Source organism: Oryctolagus cuniculus, chromosome 10 (genome assembly GCF_051225735.1).
Source record: "Oryctolagus cuniculus isolate XC-2025 breed Fujian yellow rabbit chromosome 10, ASM5122573v1, whole genome shotgun sequence".
NCBI lineage: Eukaryota > Metazoa > Chordata > Mammalia > Lagomorpha > Leporidae > Oryctolagus > Oryctolagus cuniculus.
The window spans coordinates 113,995,985-114,017,220 of NC_142876.1; the positions used below are offsets into that span (position 1 = coordinate 113,995,985).

Here is a 21,236-nt window from a genome sequence, read left to right on the forward strand (position 1 = left end):
CTGCCTCCTGGCCCTGCTCCCTGTAACGGGTTAAGGGTTAAACGGGTGGTTCAGATGTCCCGGTAGTTATGTGACTGGTCTTTCTCTGTGGAAGAGCTACAGTTTTGTCGTTAATCCGAGTAAAGCTGCCCCTAGGAATCCCTTCTGGGAGATTCTCACCTGACTTCCCACTTGTGATAGCCTGCTCCCCAGCCCCGAATAAGAGGGTTGTCCTCACGCATGGAAAAAATTAGATTGTTTCAGAGCCCAGCTAGTGCTCACAGCAGCTGTCTTACCTGATGCATTCCAGCTACCTGGGCCGCAGGTGCAGAAGCAGGAAGCGCACAGGTGTCCCTGCCCCATGCCTAGGATGCCGTCTGTAACCTCAGGAACAATGACGTTGTTTCACATTATCATGGCCTCTGTCTGTTCTGAGCCTTTTGGGTGATGACCTCCGGAAACACCCAGAACTAGGCTGGCCTTGGCATCTGTCATTATTTCTGAGTTTTCCCTCTCCACACCGTACGGTTATTCCACTCCTCCTTGCCCCTTCCTTGGTCACAGCTCTGTTGGTTGCTTCCCCTCTAACTGACCTGTAGACACCCAAGTCCCTCACTGCATGCCCTCAGACCCTCTTCTCTCTTTGAAGGAGGTAAGTGCTTCCGGGTCACATCCTTTAAGGAGGGAATTGTTTGCCTTTTACCTTGTTTCCCCTCTCACTGGTTGGAGAGATTTTAGTGTAAGCAGGCAGATAGGATAAAAATCGATTCGATTTGTGAGCTGGAAGACCATGCCTTCACCATGCCCTGGGTGAGCTCAAGCCCCTACCTGACCCCACCTGTATGCCCGCCTGCCAATCAGACTATGTAACCATTCCCCTTTGGGACACAGCGGGCCCCTCCCTAGTTTGCCCTTGTTCGCCTTGTTGCCCTTGGCCTTGGCTCTCTGCTCTCCTGCCTGTACGCTTGCTGCTGGTCTGCTCTGCCTGGTATGAACCCAATTTGTCTTCTAGACTTCTCTTTCTCCTCTAAATAAAGCCCTCACTCTCCTGCACATTATTCTCACTGAATAAAAAGCTTAAAAACTTACCATGTTATCTGGTCTATTTAAGCCAGTATTCAGAATTCTTCTCTGAATATGTGGCAAGAGCCCGCAGGCTTATTAATATTGAAAATTATGAATAAGCATGGCCGGCGCTGTGGCTCAATAGACTAATCCTCCACCTTGCGGCGCCGGCACAACAGGTTCTAGTCCTGGTCGGGGTGCCGGATTCTGTCCCAGTTGCCCCTCTTCCAGGCCAGCTCTCTGCTGTGACCAGGGAGGGCAGTGGAGGATGGCCCAAGTGCTTGGGCCCTGCACCCCATGGGAGACCAGAAGAAGCACCTGGCTCCTGCCATCGGATCAGCGTGGTGCGCCGGCTGCAGCGGCCATTGGAGGGTGAACCAATGGCAAAAAGGAAGACCTTTCTCTCTCTCTCTCTCTCTCTCTCACTGTCCACTCTGCCTGTCCAAAAAAAGAAATAGAGAAAGAAAAATAAAAAAAAATTATGAATAAGCAGTCCAATACCAGTTAAATAATAGGTTCACCATAATTTTTTTAAAAGATTTATTTATTTGAAAGAGTTACAGAGAGAGGTAGAGACAGGGAGAGAGGTCTTCCATCTGCTGGTTCACTCCACAGATGGCTGCAATGGCCGGAGCTGTGCTGAGCCAAAGCCAGGAGCCTCTTCCACATCTCACACGGGTGCAGGGGCCCAAGGACTTGGGCCATCTTCTTACTGCTTTCCCAGGCCATAGCAGAGAGCTGGATTAGAAGAGGAGTAGCCGGGACTATAACTGGCACCCATATGGGATGCCGGCGCTTCAGGCCAGGGCTTTTTTTTTTTTTTGACAGGCAGAGTGGACAGTGAGACAGAGACAGAGAGAAAGGTCTTCCTTTTTGCCGTTGGTTCACCCTCCAATGGCCACTGCAGCCGGCGCACTGCGCTGATCCGATGGCAGGAGCCAGGTACTTCTCCTGGTCTCCCATGGGGTGCAGGGCCCAAGCACTTGGGCCATCCTCCACTGCACTCCCTGGCCACAGCAGAGAGCTGGCCTGGAAGAGGGGCAACCGGGACAGAATCCAGCGCCCCGACCGGGACTAGAACCCAGTGTGCCGGCGCCGCAAGGCGGAGGATTAGCCTAGTCAGCCGCGGCGCTGGCCTCAGGCCAGGGCTTTAACCCACTGTGCCACAGCGCTGGCCCCCAGGTCTCACAATATTTTTGTATTAGGATAATTTATTTGAGAGGCAGAGAGGTGGAGGTCCCACCTGCTGGTTCATTCCCATATACCTGCAATGGCCAGAACTAGGCTGGCCCGAAGCCAGGAGACAGGAATGTAACCTGACATAGGATTAGGCAGGCAGCTAATTAGGATAGCTGGAGCTGGAGGTACCTGGGAGCCACAAGCCCCCACCCCCTGTGTAATTCTAGCCTACTTGTCAATCAAATCTATTCTACTTCCCCCTTTCCCAGATGCATCTGCTTCAGCATGCAGGACCTGAGGGGGGAGTTTGCCATGGAAACATGTCTATAAGGCTCCATTTTAGGATTTTATGGAGGTAACATATAATGCCCAGGTAGTTTCATATCTGCAGAGGCTACACCACCCCAACCCACACTCCACCCAAAAGCAGGTGCTGGGATACATTCTCCCTCTCTGTCACCACAGACCAGGACTGGAGGAGGTGCTGGGGAGCTCTGTGTTTTCCCTCTCCCACCCTTTTCTCTCCTGGCCATTGCCTACTCATGAGGGGTATTTCTTTGTGTGGGACAACCTATGCTGGAACTCAAACCAGTGCCCCCATGGGATGCCACACCGTATACAGTGGCCTTACCCTCAACACACCATGATGCTGTCCCCAGCAGGCTAATTTTTAAGTTGATAACTTTGTATGGCTTGCAAACGATGTTCTACATATCTACATTTTGCCATTGGCAAAAAAGAAAAAAAAAAGTTCCCACCCCTGACTTAGGCCAAGCCAGTTAATTATCTCTTGCCTCTCCACTTCTATGCTTTCCCTCACAATAGATTCTCCATTGAGCTGGAAAAATGACCTTGCAATTGAAATGTAAGTCAATGTCAAGTCACTGCCCTCATTAAAAGTCACCAGTTGAGGGTGAACATTTGGCATAGTGGTTAAATGCCGCTTGGGACAACTGTGCCCCGTGTTAGAGTGCTGGGCTCCAGCCCGGGCTCAGCTCCTGATTTCAGCTTCCTGCTAATGCACACCCAGGGAGGCAGCAGGTGATGATGGCCCAAACAGTTGAGTGTCAGCCACCTGTGCAGGAGATGCAGCTGGAGTCTGGCTCCTGTTTTGGCCTGATCTAGTGCCAGCCAATGCAGGCATTTGGGGAGTGAACCCACAGATGAGGGGTCTCAATAAAACAATAAGATGAACCATAATAAAAAAAAAATGCCTAATGGCTTCTCTTCACACTTCAAATGTACATATACCATGCCGACAAGGCCTTGCCGTTCCCTCTGCTGTCATCACGCACCCCTCTGCGTCTGTCCTCCCACCAGCAATGTCTTCTCTTCCTTCTCTTCTCAAAGCTCCTTCCCGCTTCAGAACCCTTTACACTGACTGCTGCCTGGAGACAAAACTCGACCTCAGAATAACTTTTGTTCCTGGTTCTCTGTCACTGCAGCCTGAGAAAATCAGGTGAAAGATGGAGGATGCCACCTAATATGTGGATTAGTGGCATAACTGAAAGAAAAGTTCAGGACAAATGGAAGAGACACATTATTCAAAGAGAGTTTTCCTTTTTTTTTTTTTTTTTTTTTGACAGGCAGGGTGGACAGTGAGAGAGAGAGACAGAGGGAAAGGTCTTCCTTTGCCGCTGGTTCACCCTCCAGTGGCCGCCGTGGCTACTCTGCTTCCAATCCAGCTGCCTGCTAATGTGATCCTGGGATGCAGTAGGTTATGGCTCAAGTAGTTAAGTCTCTGCCTGGGGCCGGCGCCGTGGCTCCCTTGGTTAATCCTCTGCCTGCAGTGCCGGCATCCCATATGGCTGCCTGGTTCTAGTCCTCGTTGCTCCTCATCTGGTCAAGCTCTCTGCTGTGGCCCGGGAGTGCAGTGGAGGATGGCCCAGCTCCTTGGGCCCCTGCACCCACATGGGAGACCCGGAGGAAGCTCCTGGCTTTGGATCGGCGCAGCACCAGCCGTGGCGGCCATTTGGGGAGTGAACCAACGGAAAGAAGACCTTTCTCTCTCTCACTGTCTAACTCTGTCAAATTAAAAAATAAATAAATAAATTTAAGATGATCCGTAAGATTGGAAAAAACCTGACAATTTTTCCAAAGTCCACCAAAGCGGGCACTCGATCCCACCCCATCCCATCTTCTGGGAGTAGGAGGTACCCTCCCGCTCCTGTGGCCGGGAAACTCATTCCTTCACACTAAAGCAGCAATCAAACCCTGCCGGTCTCCTGAGTGCTGAATGGGAATGGCTTTCCTGCTGGGAGAAAACAGAGCAGGGTGCCAGGACTGGGTCGACAGGGAAGTAGACCTCTTGGAGGCGGCCATGTCTGCAAAGACCGAACGAGGAGCGTGGAGGCGAACAGCCCTAGGGTGCCTGGGGAGCGGGTGGACAGCCCACTTCCTCCTACTGCAGTCATTCGCACAGCTGGGGCTTGGGTGCCCCCCAATGCCCCAAGCTCCACCACAGCGCTTCCGCCCTCACCGTCGGGTCTGTGCAGCCGTCAGCCACTCCACGCCCTTCCCGCCAAACCCACACCCAATGAGAAGGCGCCCCAGATCCGCTGGCTGAGCATCACCCAATAGGAAGCAGGATCCGGAGCCTTGGCCCTCCTTGAGAGACTCCGGACCAATGACTGCCCCCCAGCGAATCCATGGCAGCGCGAGGCAGCTATGGGCGGTTGGGCGCGCGTGCGCCCTGGTGGCTGCTTGCTCCTGAGGCAGTTGAAGTCCAGTAGCGGCGTCAGGCGGCAGCGGTGAAGTTCACCGTGGTAGGGTCCCGGGGACGGGCCCAGGCCGGCGGGCGGAACAGCCCGCCACTTGGGGCGGCCAGAGAGGAGGGTGGGAAGGAGGCCGGGGCAGGACGCGGGCGGCCCAGGGCGTCCATGGTGCTCTCGGGTCTGAGGGCAGCGGTGACCGGATGAAGGCGGATTGCCCTGGGAGTCGGTGGCTAAGCGCCCGACGCAGCCGGGTGGGGAGAGGGAGAGAATTTTTTATTTTTTAAAAGTGATGCCCAGCCTGTGCCGTGCTCACTAGGCTAATCCTCTGCCTGTGGTGCTGGCACACCGGGTTCTAGTCCCGGTCGGGGCGCCGGATTCTGTCCCGGTTGCCCCTCTTCCAGGCCAGCTCTCTGCTGTGGCCAGGGAGTGCAGTGGAGGATGGCCCAGGTGCTTGGGCCCTGCACCCCATGGGAGACCAGGAGAAGCACCTGGCTCCTGCCATCGGATCAGCGCGGTGTGCCGGCCGCAGCGGCCATTGGAGGGTGAACCAACGGCAAAGGAAGACCTTTCTCTCTGTCTCTCTCTCTTACTGTCCACTCTGCCTGTCAAAAAAAAAAAAAAAAAAAAGCGATGCCCGTGGCGCTGATGGAGTTAGGCAGGATCAGGGTTGCCAGTCTCTGGAAGTAGCAGTGGGCTCTGAAGCCTGGAGGGCGCTTATCCCTGCTCCTAGAGGGGCCCGAAGTGCCTTTGTGCATGTAGCCATGGCTGTTTCTCCTATTGGAAATTTCCACTGAGCGGCTGCTGTGGTGGCGCCGGCGGGTAGGCCGCCCCGCCTTGGGACTGGCAGCCTCGGTGAGCGCCGCTTCCGGTCGTGGCTGCTCCACTGCCGATCCAGCTCCCTGCCCATGCGCTGGGAAGACAGTGGAAGGTGGCCCAAGTCCTGCCCAGGTAGTTCCAGGCTCCTGGCTTCGGCCTGGCCCAGCCTGGCCATTGCAGCCATTTTGCGAGTGAAGCAGCAGATGCAAAATCTCGCTCTAATTCTGCCTTTTTCCAGGTCTTTTAAAACAAAAATCCAACTGAGAAGTTCTAAAAAGTTGTATTCTCCATTTTGTTTGAAAGAAAAGATCTTCCGTTTGCTGGTTCACTCCCCAAATGGCCGCGACAAGGCTGCTGGGCCATGCCTGAAGCCTGAAGTTGGAGCCTTGTGGTGGCAGCCGGTCTCCCTCTTGTGCATCAGGAGACAGAGTACTTGAGCCGTCCCCTGCTGCCTCCCAGGAAGCTGGAGTTGGGAGCAGAGCCAAAACTCAAACCCAGACATTTGGATATGGGAAGCCAAGTGGCATCTTAACCAGTGTCAAATGCCCACCGTTGAGACGCTTTTTTCTTTTTTTAAAAGATTTTTTATTTATTTATTTGACAGGTAGAGTTAGAGACAGTGAGAGGGAGAGACAGAGAGAAAGGTCTTCCTTCCGTTGATTCACCCCCCAAATGGCCGCTATGGCCGGAGCTATGCCGATCTGAAGCCAGGAGCCAGGTGCTTCCTCCTGGTCTCCGATACGGGTGTAGGCGCCCAAGCACCTGGGCCATCCTCCCCTGCTCTCCTGGGCCACAGCAGAGAGCTGCACTGGAAGAGGAGCAACCAGGACTAGAACCCGGTGCCCATATGGGATTCCGGCACCGAAGGCGGAGGATTAGCCAAGTGAGCCACAGCGCCGGCCCTTGAGAAGCTTTTAAAAAGCTTATTCATTGGGCGGCACTGAGCATAGCAGGTAAAGCCTCCTCCTGCAGTGCTGGCATTCCATATGGGTGCTGGTTCTATTCCTGGCTGTTCCAGTTCCGATCCAGCTCTCTGCTATGGCTGGGAAAGCAGAAGATGGCCCAAGTCCTTGGGCCCCTGCACCCACTGGGTGACCCAGAAGAAGCTCCTGGCTTTGGATTGGCCCAGTTCCAGCTGTTTTGGCCATTTGGGGAGTGAACCAGCAGATGGAAGACCTCTCTCTTCGCATCTACCTCTCTGTATAAATAAATAAATCTTTAAAGTAAAAAGCTACTCATTTAAAAGCAGCACATGGGATCCTAAATAACTACCCAAGTCTGAATAATCCTAGTTTGTCAGCTTGCACTCAAACAGTCCCAGCAGTGTTCTCTCCATAGCAGAGAAGAGAGAAACGTTCCCTCTGTTAGTTCACTCCCAAATCGCAGCGACAGCCAGGGATAGGGCAGGCCAAGCCCCAGAGCCTGGAACTCAGTCGGGAACTGCCACATGGGTGGCAGGGACCCAGGTACTTGAGCTGTCACTTGGCAGCCTCCCAGGGTGCAGAGTGGTGGGAAGCTGGATTAGCAGTGTCGCGGGGACTCAAATCAGGAACTCGGATAATGGGATGTGAGCATCCCTTTTAGTAGCACTGTGCCAGATGCCTGCCCTGGAAATGGTTTTTATTGACATGAGAGCTTACTAAAGAAATGTACAATTGGAGGGTGAGTGTTTAGCAGTTAAGATGCCGGTTAACAAGCTCGTGTCCCACATCAGAGTATACAGGTTCTATACCCAGTTCTGGCTTCTGACTGCTGAATCCTGACTCATGCAAACCCTGAGAGGTAACTGGACTCCTGCTGTCCACATGGGAGATCTGGATTGAGTTTCTGGCTCCTAGGCAGTTGTGGAGTGAACCAGGATATGGGAGTTCACTGTCTCTTGTGTCTAATTTCAAATAAATTTTTAAAAAAGAGTTATTTAGTTGAAACACAGACTTACAGGGAGAGAAAGGGAAAGATAGAGATCTTCCATCCACTGGTTTGCTCCCCAAAAGGCCGCAACAGCCATGTCTGGGCCAGGTGGAAGCCAGGAACTAGGAGCTTCATCCGAGTCTCCTACATGGGTAGCAGGGGCCTAAGGACTTGGGCCATCTTCACTGCTTTCCCAGGCGCATTAGCAGGGAGCTAATCAACAGTGGAGCAGCTGGGACTCGAACCAGTGCCCAGATGGGATGCTGGAATTTCAGGCGGTAGCTTACGCATTATGCCACAATCCTGGCCCCTTCAGTAAATTCTTTTTAAAGATTTATTTATTTATTTGAAAGAGAGGCAGAGAGAGAGAGAGAGAGAGAGGTCTTCCATCCGCTGGTTCACTCCCCAGATGGCCACAATGGCTGGAGCTGCGCCAATCCAGAGCCAGGAGCCTCCTCCAGGTCTCCCACACAAGTGCAGGGGCCAAAGCACTTGGGCCATCTTTCACCGCCCTCCCAGGCCGCAGCAGAGAGCCGGATTGGAAGTGGAGCAGCTGGGACTCAAACTGGCACCCCCCTGGGAAGGCAGCAGAGGATGGCCCAAGTATTCCAGCTACCCATGTGGGATACCTGGAATAAAGTTCCTGGCTCCTGGCTTTGGCTTAGCTCAGTCTTAGATGTGGCAGCCATTTGGGGTGTGAACCAAATCCTTCTCTCTAACTGCCTTTCAAATAAATACCTATATCTTTCTGTCTGCCTTTTCAAATAAATACTTTTTTAAAAAATAAAGAAGCCAACACTGGCACCATCTAGTCCTGGGTGCTCCACTTCTGATCCACCTCCCTGGTAATGGCCTGGGAAAGCAGTAGAAGATGGCCCAAGTGCTTGGGCCCCTGCACCCACGTGGGGCACCTGGCTGAAGCTCCTGGCTTTAGTCTGACCCACCCCTGGCCATTTCAGGCATTTTGGGGAGTACGCCAGCAGATGGAAGCTCACTTTCTTTTTCTCCCTCTCTCTCTCGACTGTGCCTTTCAAATAAATAAATAAATCTCTAACAAATAAAAACTATAAAGTAAAATCTAAAATTGACCCAGGTGAGGGTCGCAATGATAATTTATAGTGACTGTCTTGAAAGCAAAGAATAATTTTCTCGGATGCTCTGATTAGAGATGGAAATGGCTGTTCTCCATCCCCATTTTATAAATGAAGAAATTGGGGATTTATGGATGTCACAGATCTTACTTTGATGTTACTGGGGCAAGCTGAGTAGAATGCCAAATAAGGCACCTTGTGAAATACACGGTACCTGGATTTAAGTGTAAGGCAAAATAATCTGTCTTTTCCTCTCTCTCTTAACTCTGCCTTAGAGATAAATGAGTAAGTTATTTAAAAAGTAATATGGATTCAAAATGGTGATGTTAAGTGGACTCAAAAGGGTTTTTCTCTGAATGTTGGTGGATTCCTCCCTTGGAGGAGTGAGTTCCTTTGTATTGGAGAGCTTTCTGTGGGCTGGCATGGCACAGTGGGTTCAGTTTCCACTAATAACCCCAGCACCCCATACTGGAGCCACCAGTTCAAGTTCTGGCTGCTCAGCTCTCTGCTAATCAGCCTGGGAAACCAGTGGAAGATGGTCCAAGTTCTTGGGCTGCGGCCACCCATGTGGGAGACCAGCATGCAGTTCCTGGCTCCTGGCTTTGGCCTGGCCCTGCCCTGGCTGTTGCAGCCATTTGGGGAGTGAACAAGTGAATGGAAGATCTCTCTTTGTTCTCCGTGTCTTTCAGGTAGATAGACATTGTTTTTTAAAAAAATTCTTTCTACTTTAAAAAAATGCTTCCTTCTGAGAGTATTGCATTATGTTGATATTTGAATGCCTCTGCAGACTCTGATATTTGTTGCAAATACAGTAGGAAATAGGACTTCAAGTTCTTAGGATTGTAGATTAGAATTGAATGGGTGAGCACCTCAAATTTGATGTGATCTCTATGAGTATTTGTGGTTTACAATATCCACAAGTCGGGGTGGATATTTGATCCAGCAATTAAGATGTTACTTGGGACACCCACATTCCATATTAGTGTCTGGGTTTGAGTCCTGCCTGAGCTTTCAATTCCAGCTTCGTGCTAATGCACTCCCTGGAGGCAGCAGATGTCTCAAGTACTTCCGTCAGTGCCTTGCACAAGGGAGATGTGAATTGAGTTCCGGGCTCCTGGCTTTGCCTGCCTCCCAGCCCTGGCTGTTGCAGGCATTTGGAGAGTGAACAAGTGGATGGAAGATCTACCTCTGTTCTCTGTTTCTGTCCCTCTTCTGCCTTCCAAATAAAGATTTTTTAAAATGGGGCCGGTACTGTGGTATGGCGGGTAACCAGCCACCCTCTTCAGTGCCAACATCCTGTATGGGCGCTAGTTCGAGACCTGGCTGCTCTACTTCTGATCCAGCTCTCTGCAATGGCCTAGGAAAACAGCAGAAGATGGCCCAAATCCATGGGCCCCTGTACCTGTGTAGGTCTGAGACCCAGAAGAAGCTCCTGGCTTCGGATCAGCCTAGCTCTGGCCGCTGCAGCCATCTGGGGGGTGAACCAGTGGATGGAAGACCTCTCTTTATCTCTGCCTCTCCTCTCTCTGTGTAACTTTCTCTCTTTCAAATAAATAAAAGCATTTTAAAAATAAAATAAAATTGAATAAATCGCTAGTGTATGTCCAGTCAGGCTCCTGGCAGGAAACAGATGGTCCATTCAAAATGGGTGCCTTGAGGAGAAGCTAAGCAGCATAGATATGGATAGGGTTAAACCATGAGGGCAGGCATTTATTCTTGGGCTGACGATACCAGTTAGGACATTCATGTCCCACGCTGGAGTGCCTGGCTTGAGTCCAAGCTGGTCTGTGCTTCTGATCCAGCTTCCTGCTACTACACCTGGGAAGCTGTAGGTGATGCCCAGATGCTTGGGTTTCTGGCCAGCATGAGGAGATCCAAATGGAGGTCCTGGATCCTGGATTCCACCTGGCCCAGCCCTGGCTATTGGAGGCTTTTGGGGGATGAACCAGTGGATGGAAGATGTTTCTCATCTCTGCCTTTCAAATAAATAAAAATAAGTTAATTAAGAGTCATAAGAAAGCATCAAAGGACAGTTCTGGGTCCCAGCATGCCTCATGCCTGGGAGCCGTTGCACTCCTGGGCTTGAAGAGGTCGGAGGAGGAAGTAGTTACTAGCAGTTGAGAAGGCAGCTGTATGAAGAGTGCCAAATGCTAAAGACTGGGGCTTTGATAAAGGTTCTCAGTGAGTCCCAGCCAGTATGTAGGGAGGGAGCCAGGGACCAGGCCCCTGACCACGCTGTCCAGTCGGCTGCTGCTGCCTGCATGAGGCCAGAGGCCAGGGACTCCCTCTGATGCTGACCACATATGTCAGCCTCCCAAAGCACACAATGGGATTGAAACGGCAGACTGGATGTGGGAGGGCAGGTGGCAGACACATAGTGACCACGTGGGACCTTGCCCATTCTTTCTCTCCCAATTCACATTATCTTTTGATCAGGCACAGTTCACAAATGCTGTGTATTCAGAGAATTACTGTGGCTGGCCATAAGAATGAGTTCATCTATTTTTTTTGAAAGATCGTTTATTTGAGAGAAAGAGAGGGAGGGAGATTTTCCATCTGTTGGTTCATTCCCCAGATGGCTGCAACAGCCAAGGCTGAAGCCAGGACAGTAGCTTCATCCAGGTCTCCTATGAGGGAGACAGGAGCCCAAACTTGGGTCATCTTCCACTGCTTTTCCCAGGCTGTTAGCAAGGAGCAGAATCGGAAATGGAGCAGCTGGGATGGGAGATGATGTTGCAGGCAGCGGCTTTACCTGCTATGCCACAGTGCTGGCCCCGGGAATTCATTGGCCACCAACTTTTACAATAATGTAATTTTTGTGTGATGGCAAACATTTAGGTTCTAGGGCTAACTGTGGCACTTAATAGCTAGAGTGAGCAAGGATACAAGGGTGACCTAACCATTGTAGAAAATGAAAGTTGAAAAAGCCCTAGAAACTGAAGCGTTATACACTGTGAAAGTGTTTCACATGCCCTGTAGCTGCAGCTTGCCTGACAATGAGCAAGTTTTACGTTTATGTTCTGGTTCCCAGCACGAGTATATCTCTATCCACGTGGCGCAGGCGGGCGTCCAGATCGGCAACGCCTGCTGGGAGTTGTACTGCCTTGAACATGGCATTCAGCCCGACGGTCAGATGCCAAGTGACAAAACCATCGGTGGCGGTGGCGGTGATGACTCGTTCAACACGTTCTTCAGTGAGACGGGGGTGGGCAAGCACGTGCCCGGAGCCGTGTTTGTGGACCTGGAGCCCACGGTGGTTGGTAGGTGCTCGGGTACCAGAGGGTGGGATGCCCGGTGTGGGCTCCCCTGCAGAGAGAACAGCTGTAGGAGCCCATGCTGTTGTCGAGTGAGAACTGAAAGGTTCACGATGCGCAGTCTGACTGTGCGACTCGGCAACCCCTGACCCACAGCTGCTCTGCCGGCACACGGTGGGCTGCGGAGAGATGTGCCGGGGGCTGCCTCAGCCTTGGTCGGGTGGCTTCTGCAGACCCCGTGTGTGCTGGTTCCCTCCCTGCCGCCGTGCTCTGTGTGCTGGTGCATCTCCCACATGACAAGGTCAGCGTAGAGCATTCGTGTGGTTCTCCCAGCTTAGAGCCCAAGGTCGTGTGAAGGAGAGCTGCAGAGAGATGGGTGTGCCAGGGGACAACAGTGTCACAGCCTGGGAGGCCCAGAGCACCTGGGCAACCCCGACAGGACTGCCCAGCCAAAGCCACACTGACCTAGGCACTGCCCAGTTTTAAATTATTCCTTGAAACAAATCGGTCCCCGTGTGAGGGGTGAGAGCTGCTCTCCCTTCACCGCAGCAGGGAACTCTGGGATTCCTTCGGTGAGTTGACCTCACCCGCTGAGATCCACGAAGTGCAAGGGTGGTTTTGCATCACAGACGTTTTCTGAGACACTTGCGCCCGTGGGGGCTACAGGGCACAGCGTGTGCTTTGTGGAACTGAGCAGGGGCCGGCCGCGCCGTCTTGGTGAGTACAGCAGGCCCCGGCCTCCCTGGTCTCTCTGCAGACGAAGTGCGCACGGGCACGTACAGGCAGCTGTTCCACCTGGAGCAGCTGATCACCGGGAAGGAAGACGCGGCCAACAATTACGCCAGGGGCCATTACACCATCGGCAAGGAGATCGTGGACCTGGTGCTGGACCGCATCCGCAAACTGGTAAGGGGCGCCCTCGTCCCGCATAGCCTTGGGTTGGCAGGGGAGGTGGCTCCCCAACACTCAGGCCAGGATCAGGAGCCCGACCTGGTCTGCAGAGGCCTCTGTGGAGGGTGCATGTGCGACTCACTGTGGGTCTTATCGTGTGCTTCTTTGCTTCTGCTCTAACACGTGTTCACCGCAGACGGTCTGAGTCTGTGTTAACTTGCAGAGGCCGAGAGAAGTGAGCCTGGTGGGGGGCAGGTGGGCGGCACGGCCTGCCCGGACCCGGCTCACGCTGTGTGGTTTCTCGCAGGCTGCAGGGCTTCTTCATCTTCCACAGCTTTGGGGGTGGCACCGGCTCCGGGTTCGCATCTCTGCTCATGGAGCAGCTGTCGGTGCACTATGGCAAGAAGTCCAAGCTGGAGTTTGCCATCCACCCAGCGCCGCAGGTTTCCACGGCCGTGGTGGAGCCGTACAACTCCATCCTGACCACCCACACGACCCTGGAATATTCCGACTGTGCCTTCATGGTGGACAATGAAGCTATCAGCGCAACCTGGACATCGAGCGTCCCACGTACACCAGCCTCAACCGCCTGATCAGGCAGATCGTGTCGTCCATCACGGCCTCCCTGCAATTTGACAGGGCCCTGAACGTGGACTTGACAGAGTTCCAGACCAGCCTGGTGCTGTACCCCCGCATCCACTTCCCGCTGGCCACCTACGCCCCGGTCATCTTGGCGGAGAAGGCCTACCACGAGCAGCTGTCCGTGGCCAAGATCACCAATGCCTGCTTCGAGCCGGCCAATCAGATGAAGTGTAACCCTTGCCATGGCAAGTACATGGCCTGCTGCATGCTGTACAGGGGTGATATGGTCCCGATGGACGTCAATGCGGCCATCACCACCATCAAGACCAAGCTCACCATCCAGTTTGTGGACTGATGCCCGACCAGCTTTAAGGTAGGCCTGAGCGTTGGGAGGTGTCACCCCATCAGCGGGCAGCAGACCTCCGGGAGAAGGCATACTGTGATTAGCAGGCTGCGTGCCCTGACACACCTGGTTTGCATCTTCATGCCCTTTGGTTTTTAACCTTGTCCACAATGATTTTCCCCATAGACAAAACTATGGATTCCACATTTGTAAGCTCTGATGAGTTCCCATGTATTGGGGGAGTTTCGAGTTCCAGAATCATCCAGATGGAAAATGACATGAGAAACCCAGAGCAGTGTGTCTGCCTTTTCCCATGTGGATGGCTGTGCTTCCTCTGATCACCCACCACTTGTTAGACGCTCTCAGCCCCTTGATGACAGCTTGACACAGATGACCTATTTTTTTCTTTCAAGATGTATTTTATTTATTTGAAAGGCAGAGTTACAGAGAGGCAGAGGTAGAGAGAGAGAGCGGTCTTCCATCTGCTGGTTCACTCCCCAAATGGCCACAGCTGCCAGAGGTGGGCTCTTCCAGAGCCAGGAGCTTCTTCCAGGTCTCCCACATGGGTGCAGGGGCCCAGGGACTTGGGCCATCTGCTGCTTTCCCAGGCACATTAGCAGGAATCTGGATTAGAAGTGGAGCATGGGCTGACGCTGTGGTGTAGCGGCTAAAGCAGCTGTCTGCAGTGCCAGCATCTCATATGGAGATCATTTCAACTCCCAGCTGCTCCACTTCTGATCCAGCTCTCTGCTGTGGTCTGGGAAAGCTGTGGACGATGCCCCAAGCCCTAGGGCTCCTGCATCCGCGTGGGAGAAACGGATGAAGCTCCTGTCTCCTGGCTTCAGGTCATCCCAGCTCCGGCCATTGCAGCCATCTGTGGTGCCCCCTTGCCCCCGGGGTGCTGTCTTGGGGCAACTTCTGCTCACTGGAAAGCAAGGGAGGCGGAGAGGTGAGGACAGGACCACAACAGGCACCGCGACCTCCCTAGTGGGGCAGGGAAGGACCAGCTTCATCCTCTCAGCCCAGGGAACGGAGACGGGAAGGGAGGGGCTGGTGACCATGAGCACAGGGAGCCCAGGGCCAGGCAGGGTCTCTTGCTGCCAGTGGGGGCTCCAGGCCTGTCAGAGGTCCACCTTCGTGGGTGTGTGGCAGCCCCCCACAGCGGTTGTGGGGTGGCTGTGCTGAGCAGGGCCAGGCTGCCCAGGGCTGAGACACCTATATCCCACATCAGCTCTGCCCAGGACATCACCCTGGAACTGACCGAGTCCGAGTGACCTTCCTGAGAGATGCTCAGTGCTGTGAGTGTGCACCTGGGGCTCGAGGCACCTGGGACCCCCACACCACTCAGGGTCCCCCACCGCCCACCCTCCCCCCGTGCCCTGGCCTCCTGAGGTTCATGCGCCCCACCTCACCCCTCCTCTGTCAGCCAGACCCTGGCCATCTCTCCACCACTCTGCTCCTACTTATTCTCCAGGTTCTAGCACAACATGGAGGCAGAAGCCCTTATCCCCATGCTAAGGTGGGCTGCTGAGTCATGCCAGAGACAGCCCAAGATGGCTCCATCCCTCCAGGTCACCGGAGCCCACCCTCCAGCCACGGGGCCTCTCTCCCTGCATCTGTGGGAACAGCTTCCAAGTCTGCTTCCTGCCCCAGGCCCCACTCCTGCCAGCACAGACCCGGGGGCAGGGCTATAAGCTGCACCCTCCCTGTGGTCTGTACTGCGGGAGCCCACAAGCAGGTTCAGAGCCACAGAGACCACATCCCTGGCCATCCTTCAGACTAGGTCTTCGTAAGCCTTGAGCCTGGCCCTGAAGCCAGGCACCTGCTGGACAACTGCCCACATGCTAGGCTGGTGCCCCAACCCTGTGGACACAGCTCTGGAGTGGCGATGGCCAGGCTGTGTTGCCTGGGAGCATGGGGACCCGCAAGCCACCCCCTCTACTTAACAGAAACAGAGGCCTCAGAGTAAGAGTGCCCAGTGCTTACCCACGTCCAGCTCTGTCTCTGCCTGCAGTCCTGAGTCCCAGAGTCACTCGGCTCTGGCCAAATGCTGACCAGTGCCTGCCTGTGACCACAGCTGGGCTCAAGGTCGGGGCCCGGGGACAGGTGTGCCGCCTCATGTTGGGGTTTCTGACCCCAGTCCCGCCCTGGGGTGAGCTGGGGTGCGGAGGACTCACTGCAGGAACCCAAGCCTGTCAGGGACGAGGCAGCCGCCCTCATCGTCCTCTTCTTCAGTCTCCAACAGTGCTACTCCTCGGCATCCCTACAGCCGAGAGGGGACCCGGATAAGAAGTCACTGGGGGAGCTGTCTGCCTGCCCCCTCTCCCCGTGTCCCCAGGGAGGCGGGGTCTGGCTCTCACAGGCACAGTCCTTGAGGCAGGGCCCCACCTCCTCCCCCAGCACCCTGGCCCGTACCTGCTCATATTTCATGATGAGCGCTGCTCGCTCCTGGGCCCTCCGGGACCTCAAGGCATTCACATCCAATCTGTAAGACACACACGCACATGGGAGCCAGCACCGGGGAGCCCACGGGAATGCTGCCCTGAGGGCTGTCCCCCTGGTCAGAGGGGGGGCAGCCACACAGCCAGACAGGCGGGAACCTGGTGGCTGGGTCCCTGGAGGATGACTTGTGCAGAGCTCAGGGACTAGGGACGGTGGGGAAGGACAGCCCCCACCTTGCCTCCCTTGCCCTCGGAAAGGATGCTCCTCCCCCAGCCTGGTAGCCAGGAGTCTTCCAGGGAGCCCAAGTCTATGGGGCTCCCTGACATGCTCTCAGCTCCTGCATCTCTGGGGCTCTCAGAGCTGGCCTCCCTGTCCCACCTGATACCAGCTGACCCGACACCTATTCTTGAACCCGTGTCCAGACTCAGACTCACACCAAGGCCCATTCGACACTGGTGACCAGCAGAGCGGGACGAATGAGATGACTGTAATCACGCTCTACACACAGGGGCACCACTCAGAGCTCTGCCATGGAAACCGGCCTGGGAGACCAGGGCCACCCACCTAGGCGGGACCTTCCCCACGCCACAGCTCATGCAGAGAGCAAGTCCCACTCACCTCCATCGAGAATCCATGCGATTCTACCAAATGTGCCTCCTGCCTAGACGCACTACTGGCCTCTGGTCGCCTCCCAGCCTAGAGTGCGCATCTCAGTGACTGTGATATCACAGAAGTCTGCCAGCCAACCCCAAGTGGCTCTGCTGTAGCAGGGCTCAGGGTCCTCAGGCCTGGCTTCATTAAAGGTCACCAGAAGTGGGGCCTGTGTTCTCCCCAGGGCCCAGGTGAGAGGGCAGGGCTCTGGCAGAACTGCCCCGGAACCAGGGGTGCCAGGGCCCTCTGCTACCGGCCGTAACGGCCCCAAGTCCCAGGCAACCGGCACCTCTCACCCCTCCTTTCTGCCTCTGCAATTGTATTACAGCCCAACTGTGAAAGCCTCTTTCTTTGAACACAAGGTCGCATAGGGAGCCCCACATAGACCTGTCCCCACACTCCGGGGCTGCCCCTGCCATGACCTGAACTGAGACTCCCGGGGGTGCAGCCTCCTGTCCTACCACAGGCCCCACCCCAGCACTGCCACCCTCTGCTGCCCCTCCTGCTCTGTTCCAGCCCTTCTTCCCTGGAGTTGTAGGAGGTGGACACAGGGGGTCCTCTGGGATGGAGGGCAGGGGAGCATGGCCCAGCCTGTCCAGAGTGGGAACCAGGGCCCTGTCCTGGACACGGGCCAGGGCTTCAGGCACAGAGCACTGAGAATTCCTAGGCACCAGCACCTGAGCAGCATGCTGGTAACACCGGGCTGCTGCTGACCATCAGGACAGGGACAGCACGCGTTAGGCTGCAGGCAGGAGTAGCCACAGGCCCGTGGCTCCCCGGGGTGCTGATCGCAAGGTTGCTCCCCCTGGGAAAGTGGCTCAGCCCTCCCCCAGCACCTCCTTGGTCCCAGGCCCCACACTGCCCCTAGGATGCCACCTTGGGGCCACAGTCAGTTCTTTTCCCTTCAAGGGCCCACTGCTCTGCCTCTCTGCCCACTTCCTCTGCCCTGGGTGGAGACCACATGGTGCAGGGCCCTGGTCACCCACACACCTGCTGGCCTCCTCTGTGGAGTGTGAATGAGTGCACAGCCCTCCCATCCCCTGGGCTCCCTTTCACTCCTGCAGAGGCAGGGGTCCCCCATTGCTTCTCTGTGGAGGGAGCTCAGTGAACACAAAGAGCAGGTCTCCCCTGGGGTAAGTGCTTTAGACAGAGTTTGTGGCACCAAGAGGGCTGTGGGACCTTTAAGAGGCGAGCAGAGTAGGAGGTTGCTAGGTGAGATGGGGTGGGGCCCTGGGAAGGGATGAGTGCTGGGCTCCCAGAATCAGGGCTGGGCCAGCCAGCTCTGTGTCATGTCCAGAGATGCTGTCCAGCAACACTTGGGTTTTAACTGATTCTTTTATTCCCCCTCCCCACTCAGCGTCTCCGCTTTTAAATTGCATTGTAAACTCTTTTGGAGATTCACAAAGTGCTGTAAAATAACACAGCGAGTGCTGAATGGGGACCACTCAGCTTCAGCAGTCAAATATTCCTAATTGGGTGGAGGATGCTCATGCGTTTTCCTTTCTCTGCCTGAGTTCAAACTCCAGATGCCTAGGCTTAGTGTTCTCCACATTGCACTTTCCTTCACTGGGGGGGAGGTTTGTTCCCCAGAGTCCGTGTGCAGGGAGCATGGGTGCATGGGCCCCAACCCAGCTCCTGCATGGACTGACGCTGGCCTCCTGGGGTGGCTTAGGGTGCACAGGAGTGAGTTCCCATTGTTGTTGCTACAAATGTTTCCTTACTATCAAGGTGTTGCTACAAATGTTTAATTCGTGGATCTGGGGGGGTGGTTGCTTCCATCCACTGTTCCCCTCACCAGAGGCCTGCAGTGGCCAGTGGCTGAGGCCTTAAAATAAATAAATCTTTAAACAATAAAAATTAAAGTTCAAAATAAAAGCAAGTTCCTCTACTTTTCTCCCTCTTTCTCTCTACATCTTGACTCTACCCGCCTCTCCCTGCACCCCCATGGGATGTTGGCCAACGTGTTGGAGGCAGCAGGAAGGCCCTCCAGAGCCGTGAGCCAATCAGCTCGTGTGGCTTGCATATCGCCCCAGTCTGTGGGATTCTGTCACAGCAGCAGAGTGGACCAAGACACCTGGTGTCGCCTGTGTCCTCACTGCACATAGATTTGCATCTGTCGGACGGGGTGTGGTGGGACACAGCCCCAGGGTCCCACAGGTGGGGTAACGAGGGGGTCTCTAGTCCCCAAGCCCTCCTGTCCCCTGGGCTCCCTTTCACTCCTGCAGAGGCAGGGGTCCCCCATTGCTGCTCTGTGGAGGGAGCTCAGTGAACACAAAGAGCAGGTCTCCCCTGGGGTAAGTGCTTTAGACAGAGTTTGTGGCACCAAGAGGGCTGTGGGACCTTTAAGAGGCGGGCAGAGTAGGAGGTTGCTAGGTGAGATGGGGTGGGGCCCTGGGAAGGGATGAGTGCTGGGCTCCCAGAATCAGGGCTGGGCCAGCCAAAGGTAGGAAATGCATCTGGGTCTCCCTCCCTCCTGGGTGATGGAACCCCAGTGCTTGGACCACCACCTGCAGGTGCCACCTGAACCCCCGGGTGTGCATTAGTGGGGAGCTGGAATTGCAGCCAAGGAGCTGGGAATAGGACCAGGCCCTCTGACTGGGGATGTGGGCACCCCAATCCGGGACTTCACAGCTGCCTGGTGCGCCCATCCTGACGCATTCTCTCTGTGAAGGCAGCCCAGGTACAAGTGTGGAAGAAACAGGAAAAGGATCAGCCCACCCTGCCCCCCACCCAGCAAGCCCCTGCGAACAGGAGCGGCCGCTCCACCCTGTCTGGGCCTCCCAGCAGCTCATTGGTCACCAGGATGTCACAGATGCTCCTCCCCAGACAGCCCTGTGCCGAATGCCCTCAGTGAGTTGTGTCAAAGCAGGGGGCAGGTGGCAGATCCAGGCTCAGAGGGCAAAGACAGGCGTGCGGGGGGCCTGAGACAGGCGGCAGCATCATGACCACAGGGCTGAGCCACCACAGACACCCAGATCCTGGGCCCACTGTGCGGGAGACCCCACACGGGGTGTGTTTGCGGGGTCACAGCTGCGTCCACAGTTGGGGGTTGGCACTGGGACCAGCTGAGGCAGGAGAGAGGATTGCTGGATCATGGCCAGGGGCGTTCATGCCCCCTGACCTTTAGGTCTTCCTGTCCGGTCAGGGACCTCTTCGCACCCCTTATGTCCCTTGGGCCTGGAGGTGGGAGGTCTCATATCCATCTACAGGTGGGCACCACTGCCACCGTGCACGGCCTCACACTGAGTAGCCGAGTAGGTCTCCCTGCAGAGGGCGGGGCAGCAGAGTGGCAGCTGCTGTGCAGTCTTGGGCACGCGCCCCGGCTCTGAGCCGCAGTGTGCTCACGGTGATGCTGGGACTCTCCCTGCCGCTCTGAAGGTGGCTGGCCGGCTACGCCTGGTTGGTGACGCATGTGCCCTGAGCATCTCGGCCACGGCGATGGAGATCACACCCCCACCCACCCCGCCCCACACTGCACCCCTGCAGGAACAACACGGACAGCCCTGGATCCAGCCGCCACTGGCAGTCATGGCAGCCGGCCCCGCTGCACCACCCGCCTCCCACACCCACGCCCGGTGTCCGGTCCAGCACTGAGCAGACTGTGCAATGCGGGCTTTTATTGTTGCCTCCTCCAATGTGAGGCCGGCAGGCAGCAGGTGGGGCTGCACCTGCTGACCACGTAGGCGCGGGACGGCCCAGGGTCTTCTGGCCGGGAGGGCTCCCTTAACAAAGAGGATCTGAGAAGATTTTATTCTGCAAAGAGAAGTCGGGACACCTGGTGAGGCCGGGGCCTAGAGACACCTGCAGGGCGCAGGCACAGGGCACTTCCTGGGGAGGAGCTGCAGCCTGGCACTGGATCTGGGCAGCTAAAGGCAGATCCTCTCCTGCACCCGGGTGCCTGAGAATCTCTCGTAAAAATCCCTCCCTTGATGAGGAATGAGGAGGAGGTTCTCTGTGGGGGGTGCAGGTGAGGCTGGGACAGGCAGGGGCTACACAGAAGGCCTGGCAAGGCGGCAGGGCCACCGGGGGCCTCCAGGAACACACAGACCCCAGTCCGCTGGCCCCTTCTGTCTCTGGTACACTTGCAGCCTAGCAGTGCCCATCCCCACCTGTGCTCACCTGCAGTCAGGGTTCGGTCTGGTTTTTCCCCAGCCGCCGCCAGGCCCGGGAGGACAGGAAGGGCTGTTGGAGGCCTGGTTCCATGCTCAGGAGCCCCAGATGGCCCTTTGGGGTACAGGGAGAAGGAAACATGAGGTCTGGGGTGGAGGAGGGCACCCGAGGGGTCAGGGTGAGTTAGTGGGATTTGAAGGCAGGCAGC

General features: G+C 55.5%; 1 protein-coding gene and 1 pseudogene across 3 annotated transcripts in view; both read left to right on the top strand.

Moving 5' to 3' along the window:
• The window catches only part of LOC138846706 (uncharacterized), a 480,670-nt gene that overhangs the window by 78,492 nt on the left and 380,942 nt on the right, over nt 1–21,236 (top strand). The gene's annotated exons all lie outside the window — the stretch shown is intronic.
• On the top strand, nt 11,791–14,022 carry LOC149124432 (tubulin alpha-3 chain-like; annotated as a pseudogene). Its single transcript, XR_016215169.1, has 3 exons — nt 11,791–12,015; nt 12,767–12,947; nt 13,208–14,022. The product of XR_016215169.1 is annotated as a tubulin alpha-3 chain-like (transcript).